Consider the following 14,594-nt stretch of genomic DNA (forward strand, 5'->3'; position numbering starts at 1 on the left):
TCTCTCTCTCTCTCACACACACACACTCTGTGTGTGTACATAGACCTTGAAGAATGACTGTAAAATGTGACTGTATCCTGCTAATCTGCCAGAGGGGTCTACCCCACCACATGTTAGGAAGAATGAACCTTGCCAATTGTGTTTTTAAAAGAGGTATCTGGGAAATATATATTTGGCTGCTACTGACTGACCACTGAAGTGCTAAACATCAAACAGCCTTGGATGGAATCATCACCATCACCGTGTATAAACCCTAATTTGAATCTTCCCATGCTTGAGCAGCTGGAGTCAAAACCACATCACATGAAAGAAAGAAAGAAAGAAAGAAAGAAAGAAAGAAAGAAAGAAAGAAAGAAAGAGGCAGATATGCAAGACAATCCTTATTTATATACAGTGGTACCTCGCAAGACGAATGCCTCGAAAGACGAAAAACTCGCAAAACGAAAGAGTTTTTCGTTTTTTGAGTTGCTTCGCAAGACGGATTTCCCTATGGGCTTGCTTCGCAAGATGTAAACATCTTGCAAGTTTGTTTCCTTTGTCTTGCAAGTTTGTTTCCTTTTTCTTAAAACCGTGCATTCACTTCGAGGAGCAACTCATAGCACGCAGTGTGGTAGCCTTTTTTGAGGTTTTTGAAGACTTTGGTGATTTTTTAAGCTTTTCCAAAGTCCGTGCTTCGCAAGACGAAAAAATCGCAAAACGAAAAAACTCACGGAATGAATTAATTTCATCTTGCGAGGCACCACTGTATATTATTTATAACCTTTATATCCCACTCTTTCCTCCAAGGAGTTCAAGGTGGCATGCATGGTTCTTTGTCTCCCCATTTTATCCTCACAACAACCCTGTGAGGTAGGTTAAGCTGAAAGACAGTGACTGGTCCAAAATCAACCACTGAGCTTCATGGCTGAGTGGGGACCAGAGCCCCAGCCACACGGGTTTTCATCCAGCATTCTAATCCAGGCAAAGGCAACCTTCGGCCTGTTTTGACCTACAACTCCCATGATCCCTAGGTAATAGGACCAGTGGTCAGGGATGATGGGAATTGTAGTTCAAAACATCTGGAGGGCCAAAGGTTGCCTATGCCTGTTCTAATCACTACGCCATACTGGCTCTCTATAGACAAGGAAACCCCATACAACCCCATATTAGCTCAAAGGCATGGGATCCTGGCTGATGGAAGGGGCCAGGGACAGAGACCTGGCTTGGGGAAAACAGAGTGCCTGCAACAGGAGAAGACACATACACTCACTCACTAGTCCTAGCAGAAAGAGTCTGGATTGTCTGGGTTGGCCCCTTTGTGGATTGGCCGCACTGGTTCACCGTGAGAACCTATTTTTGAAAGACCTGCCCACAGAAATCAAGATTTTTAATGTAGTTGGGATTGGGCACTGCCTGTGGGTCCACCCAGCCAACCACCCCAACCCAAGCAATAAACTCAGAAGCCAATAGTCCCTCCTCAGAAAGACTCAGTTCTTATTTGTTGTGACGCTTTTAAAAAACAGCCTTGCTAATGCAGATTCCAAAGGAAATGCAGTTCACTGCCCCCAAACTGGGGCTTATGATGGTACTGCAGTGTCATTCACACAGAATACTTCAGATCAGGCTCCGAGTGGTTTACAACAACCCTGCAATATTGCCCAAGAGTATTTGCTCCTTCTTTGCAGGCTGCTGGTTGAGCAGAAGCTGAGAGAGTAGATTTCAACAGCACTGCAGTGTTATTTGCTGCTTCCCTCCCCCCTTGTATTACAGATTGGACTGAGAGAGTAGGATACAAAAATCACTTAGTTCACTGTTCTGTTCCTATTGCAAGTTGGAAAGCTGTGCTGAGAGACAGTAGCTTACAGCAGCCTTGCAATGTAGTCCAGTATTGCAGCCACAGACCAGAGGGGAAGCTACCTAAACTGACCCTTAGACCTCCTCCCGACCCAAAGAAACCTTAACTACTAATAGGAGCTTCAAACTCCACTGACTTGCAAACCACCTTCCCCCTTTTAAATGCTCAAAACAATAGAAAACAAAGTAAAACAAGACTCCTGTCTCGAATGACCTATCTTGTTTTTTCCAACCCGCTCAGCCTCAAGCTCAAGTAACATACACACCGCAACATTTTGTACAGAGCTCCTCTTGCATCTAGTCATTGTAATTTTATGGGGGTTCCAATCTCTGGAGATTCTCCCAAACCTTCAGAGCAGATTTAGGGATGGAGACAGGAGAAGTTCAGTTGTGTGAGTGGAAGCTGTTCTGTTCATACAATGACTTTGGTGGAGTTAATCTGGAGTTTGCAGAAGCAAACAGGGCTCATAGTGAGTAGAGGGCATGTTTGCAACAATATGAGCAACACCTTCCTGGTAGTCAGAGTCAATTGTGCATTTACAGCACAGATCCCTGTGTTTACAAGGTGTGCCCCATGTTTGCTGTATGTTTCCAATCTCTTATCTCCTTCACCCTTAGTGGTGCCCCCTGGGAGATGTGCAGTGTAGACATGCAAACATGAATGCCCCCTACATCTTAAACTGGATTGACAGAGATTAACATTGATGATTAACATCATATCCCTATATGTAAGACACCTTGAGTGTGATTTCTAGCATAGAAAGGCAGGGCATAAACGTCCAAATGCATTTTAAAATATCTGCATTCCATATAGCACAAGGCACGTGCAGTATTTTTTTCCCTCTTCTAAAGGCAAGCTGGTCTAATAAAAGATTGCTTAACTGTCATAGCCACACACACGGTAGCATTATTAGGAATGGGCAGCATTAAGGGCAATTGTACAATTTTGCAATGGAGACAAGTAAGATAGAACTAATGCACAGTCTGCTGTTAAAAAGTAAATAAGCTTTAAAGTCATTATTTTCCTTTTGCATGTTCCAAAACTAGACTTTACTGCGCAAGCTGTTCCCTAGAGACCAGTGCAGTGGAGGGTAGGGGTGGATCTTGGAAGCAGCTCTCAAAATATAATGTCTGTTTAGACACTTCCAAAGGAGGAGGAATGGGGCTTCCAGAAGAAGGACATGTGTGATGCTTCCACAGCCTCTTGTCTTCCACCCTTGAATGTAAAAGTTGAAAAATGCCCAGGGTACAAAAATCCCTTGATGGGTAACATGACCTCAAGGGAAAAGGTCATTCTGATGAGTCCAAGGACCTGTAGTTGAGAAAGCTTAGCACCTTCATAAAACTAAATCCCAGACTCTGAATCCCTACAAGACAGGAGCCCAGCAAATAAACAGGTTTAAGTGTGCTTGCAGCAAAGATCCAGCTTTTGTTCCAGCAAGGTCCAATTGCCGCCTGTTACTCGCCATTCCTTCTGGAGCTGTCATCCAGCCCTTTGCTTCAGCTTCTCCATCCTGTGCCAGAGGTCACTGCGCATGATGGATGGCAGCACAGTTTGAAGGCAGCTTGCCACGTGGACAGTGTGCTGAATGTGTTATGATCATGAATCTTGATCTATGAATAGTGACAGCTGACTGATTGGAGGACATTTCTGGCTGGCTGCGTGGAACGAAGCGGGGGCTATACGCTATAATGATGAGTATTAGGAATGTATTAAGAGGTAATGCCAGTAGAACAGAACAATGTCTCATGCTAATGCTCTCTTTCAGCCACATAAATTCCAGACAGAACCAAGACATTTCCCATTTTATCACATTCTATCACAATCCCCTTATTTCAGCTACACCTAATGATAGATAATCATTGTATCTGACAGATGCTGGCACAGTAGAATGACAGCTGCTCACTGCCCTTTTATTAAGGAGCTGTTTTCAGGCCATCTATGGAATTATTGTTAGCTTCAGCCCACAAAATGAGGACTGTGCCCATGTGTGCATGCCTTGGGAGAGAAGGTGGATTCTCCCTAAAATGCACAGCTGCACTTGGTTTGAACATTCGCTTCTGCAGAAATGAAGCAAAACATGCAGAATGTGTTTAAATAAAGCAGATGATCATATTGAAAATTCAGGATCATCAACTCAGATTAGCACCAGACTGTAATCTATATACCCATCCAGTGTTGGCATCAGGATTTTGCAGGCCATATTTTGGCAATATACACTCTTAAACAAGATGTGGGGGGATCTTTTGCCTTTGCAGATGTTGACCCATACCCATCTTAAACCTACTAGAGGCAGAGCACATCATCCAAGAATTTTCTCACAATACTGTCAACTGTCTTGTATGCACTTTGCAAAATGAGATGAATGACCCACTTGGGGTTGGGTGGGCCATTTGTAAAAGTCATGGTTCCCCAGCAAATGCCTACCCTTGCTGCACTCTGGAGCCAGCCTCTTCTGTGTGGTGTACATCCACCCATTTTTCAATGGCTTCCTATGTTTTTGAACATTAGTTATCCAGCTCTCCAAAATCTAAATTCGCTATATCCCCCATGTCAGGAAGATTTTAGCAGCTTTTTGGCAGGTTAATGATTAACCAAGAACATTTAGACTCTAAAGCATGCAATTAGGAAAAAGTATGATACTCCTTGCATGATAGTTTTTCTGTATCCTGTTCACCATGAAGACAGCAATAAATCTATGCACATTGCATATGCTAGAATAGGTTTCTGCCCTGAATCAATGATGAGATGGAAGAAGCTGCATGGAAATGTCATGGGCTGGTGATTTTATCAATCAAAGCATTGAGCTTTCAGGATGGTTAGCATCTCAGTAGAAATGTCAACTTTTTAGAAAAGACACAAATGAAGTCCTCTCATTTAATTATAAGTGGGAAATTACCAGAGAAGAATTTCTGTTAGCACACCAATTTGTAAATCAAATCATTTTTCTATCCTGATAAGCTTTATGGAGGGACTAGATCTATGGCAAAAGATGCCAGAATGAGAGGGTGTTAGGAATAAAGATATTGCAAAACAAACATGTTTTTTCCTGAGTAACTTCTAACAGCTGACTCCCAGCCAAACATCCATAGGTCAAGCACATAAGTTTGAAAGTTGACATGTGATACAGAGTGAATTTGTGGGCCATGTTGTTGCTGCTGCTTATCCTAGTCTTTTTTCTGAGCGGATCAAAATGACACATTTGTGATTACCAAATGTCATGGCCCCAGACCAGAGCCCTCCAACAATGGCAGTCCTGAGGAGGAAACGAATCCACTCCCTGGTCCACTCCCATGTGGAGCCTAAAACTCCTCCCCAGAAACTCAGGGTGACAAGTCTGCCACTAGACTCTGTTGACTGGTTCACAGATTCCTCAAAGGATCAGGAGAGTCTGAAACATTGGGGTATGGAAAAAGCAGAAGAAGGCAGTGGCACTTTAACTGGTCAGACTTTCGGAAGTGTGGCCTCTACTCAATGAATACCTAGTCCAGGCTATAAATACCTGCTAGTTGTACCAGGAGGTTGCGAAGTCAACTTGTATTTTCTTCCTCAGCTGTAGCATCACTGGCCATGGTCCTGAAAACCACACCCAGGTCCCTCTCCAAGGTGCTGATCTTGCCTTGCCATTCCTGGAACTATTGACCACGCCTTTGCTTGGACAGTCACCTATCTGCAGTAGTATGCATTTCCATGGATCAGGACACAAGGTAGTTTCCCATCCAGATGCTGGGAAAGATGGCTAGATAAAGTGTGACCACAATCACCAATATGGCTGCCAGCTCATTTCATGTGCAACCCAGTTCACACGACTTGTTTCTTCATGCTTCTTTGTGCACACATAACTACATGGAGCAATTCAGCAGTGTATAAACTGGTTCTGATATATACAACTTATAACATGGAGGCTCCATTCATTTGTTATGGCAAACATCCACCTACAGTGTTTCCTCCATGAAGTTGTCTATATGTTTTCAGTGCATTCCTTTGCATGCTAAGGAATGCAATAAGTTAGTTTAGTGCTATGGAAAGAAATGCAACCATTTGCTTGTTCTGAATTTGCTGCCAAAGAACTCTATTGAATTACTGGGGGTGGGTGGGTGGTAATCTGTCTATTCACTATTTCAGCACTGCTCATAATTTTATATATCTCCATCACACACACACCAATTTTGTCAGCCCCCCCCCCCCGCAAGTAAAATATGTTTAAGCAAGTTCCTAAGGTAAAGGTAAAGGTACCCCTGCCCGTACGGGCCAGTCTTGACAGACTCTGGGGTTGTGCGCCCATCTCACTTAAGAGGCCAGGGGCCAGCGCTGTCCGGAGACACTTCCGGGTCACGTGGCCAGCGTGACATCGCTGCTCTGGCGAGCCAGAGCCGCACACGGAAACGCCGTTTACCTTCCCGCTGGTAAGCGGTCCCTATTTATCTACTTGCACCCGGAGGTGCTTTCGAACTGCTAGGTTGGCAGGCGCTGGGACCGAGCAGCGGGAGCGCACCCCGCCACAGGGATTTGAACCGCCGATCTTTCGATCGGCAAGCCCTAGGCGCTGAGGCTTTAACCCACAGCGCCACCTGCGTCCCAAGCAAGTTCCTACACAGGTCTAATCACTGAACTTAGACTGCAGTCTTACACATTAGGAGTGGGCAATAGGCCAATCAGAATCTAATGGGAGATCTCGACATGATTTCTAGTAGATTGACAAGCATTTCTGGCACCCAGTGGTTTAACAATAGCACAGCAAAAAGACCACCCCTAAAAAAAAAACCACCACATGATTTCTGAAGTGAAGAAAGAGGAAAGTATGAAATGAAATGTGGCAGAGGAGAAAGCAGGACTGATTTGTGTGTGAGAAGACTGTGAGATTAGATCTGCTTCCTAAAACAAATTATGGGGCTGAGCAACTGCTCAGAGGCCCCCTGATCCTTAATTATACATTTACATAAGTCTCCTGTAACATAATTTTGTATCTAGCCCTCACTGGTGGATCATAAATTTGGTTATTCTAAAAAGCAAAGTGGATCCATCAAGCCTGTTCACCCCTGCTCTCCATCTGTACCTGGAAATAAACCCAAGCGAAATCAGTGGGACCTGCTTCTGAGTAACATGCCTTGGGTGGCACTTAGTGTATTTATTATTGCTACTATTTATTAAATTTCTATAATACCCCTCATCAGCGTGGTTTACAAAATAAAAACACAAAAATGCACAACGTGGTAACAAGCAAAGACAATAACACTTTCCCCCCCCCCCCCCCGAGAGTGCTTAAAGGGCCATAGTTTGTTTAATTAGCCAAAGGCCTGGGAGAAGAGGGATGTTTTTGTCCGGCACATAAATTTGTGTAATGAAGGCACCAGGCGAGCCTCGTTGACGAGAGCATTTCACAAGCTAGGAGCCACTACAGTAGGCTTCCTCAAACTCAGCCCTCCAGATATTTTTTTGGCCTACAACTCCCATGATCCCTAGCTAGCAGGACCAGTGGTCAGGGATGATGGGAACTGTAGTCTCAAAACATCTGGAGGGCCAAGTTTGAGGAAGCCTGCACTACAGAAAAGGCTCGTTCTCATGTTGCCACCCTGTGGACCTCTCATGGAGGAAGCATGCAAAGAAGGGCCTCAGATGATGATCGCAGGGACCAGGTGGGTTCATATATGGAGAGGCGATCCATGAGGTATAGCGGTCCTGAGCCGTGTTTAGGATTGCAACCCAACTGTGCAACCTTCTAAGGGTCTACTCAGAAGTAAGCCCCGTTGAGTGCAATGGGACTTAGCTGGTGAATGGTAATAGATGTGCCGCCTTTATTTAGTGTGAGAAAGAACGCTCCCTTCCTCCCCCCCCCATTTACCCTGCCCCTCCACATACACATTTTGCCTTGAAGCTGGCATTACAGAGTCCAAGTGAATAGATCTCACCTTGTGGAGCCTAGTTATTCACTTTGTACCCTTGGAATTAACAGCCCCCAAGCCATTTGCTCTCACTTCTCTAGTGCTCATTGCCTCCTGGAGAGCAGCCAAAGCTAAACGACATGACCTGATTCTCAAATGACAAAAAGAGGCTGGCCTGGGGCTTGTTGCTGTCTGTGCCATAAATGAAGGGAGTTCCTGGGGGTGTCGGAAAATCTTTGATCCCCTATCTAGACAGACTACTCTGTACAAGGAGGTTCTCCTACCATCCCCATGACTGTGTGTGTGTGTGTCACTACCCTCAGGGTACTTGGCCTGCTTACCAACAAGGGTCAGGTGTGAGGCTGCTACCTGCACATCTGCTTGCCTGCTCAGGTCCCTAGTAGGTTAGGAGGGTAGTCCACAGACCTGCCTGACTGCTGCCTCCGCCAATCCACCCAAGAGGGCCTGGGTTCACATGCTGTAGGGTGTGCATAGTGGCAGCAGCCGGGTTCCAGAAGTAGCTGATGCACCTTGGATCTCCTTCACCTGAGGCGTTCCATTTCAGTTGCTGTGCTTCATTGCGTGTTTTAATTGTGGGTGCTTATATTTTAATGCTTTAATAAGATTGCTTTATTGAGCATTTAAATCGTGGCGGGTTTTAAATTGTTCTGCATTTTAAACCATGACGTGCAATGGGTTGCCCTGTTTTGTAAACCAATGAGAAGCCATCTAAGGCATTAAGAGGCAGATAGATAGATATAGATAGATGATAGATAGATGACAGATAGATAGATATAGATAGATGATAGATTAGATGATAGATAGATAGATAGATAGATAGATAGATTAGATGATAGATAGATGATAGATAGATAGATAGATAGATAGATAGATAGATAGATAGATACATAGATATAGATAGATGCTGGCACCCCTGTTGCTGCAGCCAGTATTGCATGTGGTCCTTCTGTCCTCTCCCGTTGGCACAACTGGGTGTGGAGTTTGCTTGCCTGCCTGCCTGAGCCATTCCATGGGTGCTTGCTGCTTCTTCTTCTTCTGCTGCTGCTGGGACCACCTGATAATAGAGGAGGCAGAGGCAGCACTCTGCTTACTAGTGGGCAGTGGCAAAGAAGTGAGCTGGGCATGATTGTGCCCACGACAATTTTACCAACCAATGCACACAATCTCAGGGTGTCCCTTTTGGTTGTTATTCCTGCATTGCACGGGTTTGGACTAGATGGCCCTTGGGGTCCCTTCCAACTCTACAATTCTAGGATTCTATTTTATGGTACTTCTCTTTGGTCCTGTCTTGGAGGATGCCTTGTTAATACTCTTCATGCTAACACTGTCATTATTCTGGGTTTTGCTTTCTCCCCTGAGACTCTAGAAGGTAAACACTGCTTTTCTCTAGGATACAGTCATTCAGAGGATGGCACAGCACTAACCTGCCATACTGTGCACAGCCTGAACAAGGCAGAATGGAATGCTACAAGGACGTTCCTATTTTCATCTGTGAAACATAGGAGAATGCTGCTGACAGAATCAGGGGACTAGTATTTGAGTGATAGCTACGGCAGCTACTGATGAGCTAGAATCTAGCTGGTAGATGGACTAAGAGTCTGATAGCTCCATTGGTTTCATGTGCATGCCAGCCTTCAGAGAGCTAAAAATATGATGATGATGATGATGATGATGATGATGATGATGATGATGATGAATGAAGTGTCAGGACATTACTGCAAGAACAGCAGCTAGCCTTGTTGATGCATTTGCCACTTTTTTGTCCTTGTCAAATGTCTAGATTAAAAAAAAAAGCCCTGCTGTGATACATGTCAGGAGCCCTTGACAGCCAAGCCAGACTTGGGATAGGGGAGCACCTCCAACACTGAACACAGCTCTCTCTTAGTCCCCCACAATCTTCTCTTCTCACTTCCTTCAACTTTTTCTTATGGGACTTGTTTTCCTGAACCCATTCCACTTTGCCTATATATGTAGAGAGAGAGTATGCACACAATCCCATCCATATCTATTCGGTGAAGTCCTATTGAAATAATGGGGTTCACTCCGGGGTAGGATTGCAGCCACGCTTCCAAGATTACGGCACCCAAAATCAGACAGCAGTCTAGGCAGGACTTTTTTTCAGCCAGAACTCATTAGAACTCAGTTCTGGCACCTCTCAGGTGAGCACCATTGCCATTCTAAGAGAATGAGAGAGGTGTTCATGGTGAGTTCCGGCACCTTTTTCTAGAAAAATAACACCAAGTCTAGGTGAAGCAGGGGAATCAACTTGGGCCCCAGTGTGTGTGACATCATGGCATCATATTGCAGTGTGACATCATGACATCACACACACACACCCAGCCTCAGAACCTTACTTCCAGTGGTACCAGAAGTCGGGTTTCGAGGTCACGCGAGGCCTCAAACATGACATCTGGTGCTTTGCAAGGCACTGGAAGTTGTGTTGGGTGCTAGGGTACCCAGAGCCCCTATAGGTGACGCGCCTGAGGTGAAGCCAAACTTGTCCTTCAAACATGAAACTCATCCTTCTGTCTATACCTTCTCCACTGTGCATTTTTTTTTACCCATCATGGTCCACCAGTTTCCCATCCCCAAAGCAGCACATACTCAAAAGGTATGAGGCACAGTTGTAAAGGTTAGATTGTATCCAGTCTTTATCGAGCATTTGTTCTGATTCATTAATAGACTGGTTATATGACAATGAGCATGAATCCTTATTTGCACATGGGGGGGGTGCATGTCTTCTCAGTAATTGTTCATTCACCCACATTTTCCAGTGCATTTCCCCATCACTTTCCTTACCATGAAAGTCCTTTTTAAAAAATGGATTTGTTGTGCAAGGGCAACAGAGAAGCTTAATCCACTTTAATTGTACAAACCTAGTTTTTCAGGATTCACCTAAACCTCTCCCACAAAATACTGGCAGTCTGGAAGCACCCAAAGAGGCATGCTTCCAATTTGTAACCTCTTTTTGTTTTGTATTTTCTAGGGGAAGAGGGGAGAGTAAAGGTGCTGTTGTTTTCTAGCTCTGGCCCTGAGGCCACCCGCTGGGCTGCTGCCGGTCATCTCCCACCTTCCCACCCCTTCCTCTGGCCACCCGCAGCAATCCTAATTGAGGTGTCCGTCCTGCTGAAGAGCTGTTCTTCTTGGGCCTTCAAGGTCACTCTAATTGCTCCCTCGTGCCTCAAGCCACCTCTGTTTCAACCCATTTTTGCAAGAATGATAGAATTTCTCAGTTCACTGATTCAGATAATCCCTCTGGTCTCAGAAACAAACAGCAGTAATAAGGGACTGTAATGCCCTGGAAACTTATTTCAGATTTCTCAAACTTTCAGCAGGTTTCTCATCTCAGGGAGCAGAAATGAGAAGCAAACTAACCTTGAAGGACATTCTTTCTGCATAATCCCGTCTGTGTTTTGCTGCTGGAGGAAGCTTCTGGGAGCGGGACGGGGGTGGGGAGAGCTATGACTTCAATCATGCCTCCCTATCAGAGCTGATACTGGCGTGGAAAAAAGTGGACTAAGATTCACCACCCCACTTTGGTCAGGGACCAGTCACATCAGCTTCAGCTACGGGACCGCCTCTCCCAGTATGCCCCATGGAGGAACTTAAGGTCCATAAATAACAACACCCTAGAGGTCCCAGGCCCTAAGGAAGTCAGACTTGCCTCAACCAGAGCCAGGGCCTTTTCAACTCTGGCTCTGGTCTGGTGGAACGCTCTGTCTCATGAGACCAGGGCCCCGCAGGATCTGATTTCTTTCCGCAGGGCCTGTAAGACAGAGTTGTTCCACCTGGCCTTTGGTTTGGAATCAATTTGATTCCCTCCCCCTCTTTCTTTTTTCCTTTCTCCTTCTGTGATGGAACTCCTATTTGGGGACTTCCCTGGCTTTTTTCTGGCCCATGTAGGACCAGTCTGGATAGTTAGCCTTGGTGAAGACTTGATGTTTTCATCCCCCAAAAGTTTTTGATTTGAGTTTCCACTGAAATGAGGCTGCATTTTAATGTTTTAATGTTGTATTTTATCTTTTTTTTAAGCTGTATTTCAATCAATTGTTTTTATATTGGGTGTTAGCCGCCCTGAGCCTGGTCTTGGCTAGGGAGGGTGGGGTATAAATAAAATTTATTATTATTATTATTATTATTATAAGCTCCCGTTGCTCTGTCCCAGCTCATCCCAACCTAGCAGTTCGGAAGCATAGCAGTGCGAGTAGATAAATAGGTACCACTGTGGCAGGAAGGGAAATGGCATTTCCGTGCGCTCTGGCACTCATCATGTTGTCCCATTGCACCAGAAGCGATTTAGTCATGATCTGGAAAGCTGTCTGCGGACAAAAACTGACTCCCTCGGTCTGAAGCAAGATGTGTGCTGCACTCCATAGTCACCTTTGACTTGGCCTCAACCATTCAAGGGTCCTTTACCTTTACCCAAGGTTTCTTCCATTGGTTCTGCCATGCTGGCTCTGACCCAGATCCATCAGCTGCTGAGAATCAACCTCACATCAAAACAAAGTCAAGTGATTTACAGCTTCTGACTCCAAGGTGACTCTTACAAGGGACCACACAATGAAGACAACTTTCCAACAGTTTGCCTTTCACTTTTTTGAACAGCTTGGCTTCCATTTTAAAGGAAGAGAAACTGACCTACAAGTTGCTCTGGTCTAGGAATGGGGAACCTATGCAAGACTCCAGGTGCTGTTCCGTTGCAGCACCCATCGTGATAGGCATCCAGTGATGTCTACAGGGCCATAGATGCCTCATCTCTGCTCTGGTGAATATCAGTGCTTTTTAACCAGCACTTTTCTTCTAGAAAACAAGGTGCATACCCTTGAATACCCCCCGAAAAAAGCACTGCTCAAAGGGTTGTTTAATGAAAATCTGGGAGATAGAGGCAAAGGAACCGTGGGCTTCAAGTGCTCTTCCATACGAAACAAGGGTGTTGAAAGATTTTTCTTTTGCTCTGTAGTTACATTCATTTTCACTCCTGAAGCTCTCTTGTAGTTTCTTTGCTAAAATCACATTTTTGTTAAACATTTGCTGCAGACGCATTTTTTCATTAATCACAATCATGTCGTCACCCCTCAGTTTGTGGCGACAGCAGCAACAGATCTGGTGTCTGTAACTGCCTCATTCCCACCCATGCCCAGCATGTTACATCATCTGGGGCAGCCTCTCCCTGCCTAGTAGGTGCATTTGCAGAGCCCCCTTGTTCATCTGCCAAGTGAGGCTCCAGACTCCTGCCCTGAAGTCCTGACCAGATGGTGCCATGGCTCAATGGGATCTTCTGCAGGCCTTCTCTTTCGTCCTGGCAGCTCTTCCTCCCCACAGCCCAGGCAGATCAAACCTTCCCAGTGACTAAACTTTGTGCCCAGGGCCTCTAGACGGAGCAGAAGCCCCTTTTCTCTCTTGTACCGGCATTTTTGTTTATGTCATATGGAGGGAGCAAGATGTCTTGGGGAGAGGCACTCCCTCTGCCAAAAGAATGGGGGTGAGGAGGCCACATCTCCTCAGCAAGGCTGCCAAAAGAAGATTAATGATTCTGTGAAATGAGAATCATATTCCACCTGCCTGTGCCTGACACCTGGGTGAAACTCCAGCTGGTGCCTCTGACAGGCTTGGGAGCTAGTGCAGAACAGTGAGATTCTCTCTCGCCTCCGCCCCCCGCTGGTCAAAACCGCCCCCACCACCCCCACGCAGCCTGCTGGCCCAGCATCCAGAAATTATCCTAAGCATTTCCACATGGCCAGTTTGCGATGCACAACTTGCATAGGCAATATGGGAACTCCCACGGACATGCATTTCTATGTTCGCCATGTGAAAATATGGTAAAATAGGTAGATTTGTCACAAATGAAGAGATACGCATGGGGTACATGCATGGAAAGTCCTGCTGAGAAGCAATGGCTTTGTCGGAAAGGCACTGCAAGTTTTAATGAAGGCTGCGAGCTTCTTATAGTACATTAATCAGCTAAAGCTTTAGCTGATTAATTGGCAGAGGCAAATCTTAATGGGCAAGGCTTGGAGTTTTAGGGCACCCGAGTTTATATACTGAGGCTACTTTGGTTTGGTAATGATATTGTGTTACTGCAATAGGAAATGAAAAAGGAATTATAATATAATAAGTGGGGCCTTTTCTTCTCACAACGTGTTGTAGCTTTTCTTTATTAAATTGTTAAGTTATCTTAATAGTCCTTTCAATAGCCCAAAAGGTTCTGGTGACATGAAAATTTGTTTAAATTTAATTGATTACTTCAAAGGCAGGATATCCATCAACCAAACCCTCTTTAGTTTTAATACAAGTCTTATTATAAGCAACACAACGGCAATGCATGGATCTTGGGCTGGTACCATTTCTGTAAAGAAGGCATTACTTTGTGCCGTGCAAATATAATGCTAGAATTAAGGCTTGCCTCTACAAGGTCTCAGACTGCAATCCTAAGCACACGAATAAGCCCAGTAACATAGGGGAATCTACTCCCAAGCAAATATGCATAGGATCACATGGCCAATTTGCTTACAATAAAATAATATAGAAATGGCTTGAAATGTGTTCCATCAGAACCAGCCCCTGGAACCCGTTTGCAAGACGCATGCTCAGCCTTAGTACACGTTAAGTAAAAGATATTTTGGAGCATATGCAGAGTTCCTTTTCCTTTCCACTGATACATCTGGATTAGAATAAAGCTTAGACTCCAGCATGTTTCATCTGAGCAGATGCAATCCTATTGCTTAATGTTGGAGAAGGAATAATAAATACATTCTTCTGGGGTTTAAGACCTATAATATTTGGCTTTTTTCCTCCCTGTGTGTCACCTTTGTTGTTCAGACAAGACAAATGTTATGCAAACTGAGGGCACCTACCTC

Source organism: Podarcis cretensis (genome assembly GCF_951804945.1).
Source record: "Podarcis cretensis genome assembly, chromosome: 6".
Classification (NCBI taxonomy): Eukaryota; Metazoa; Chordata; class Lepidosauria; order Squamata; family Lacertidae; genus Podarcis; species Podarcis cretensis.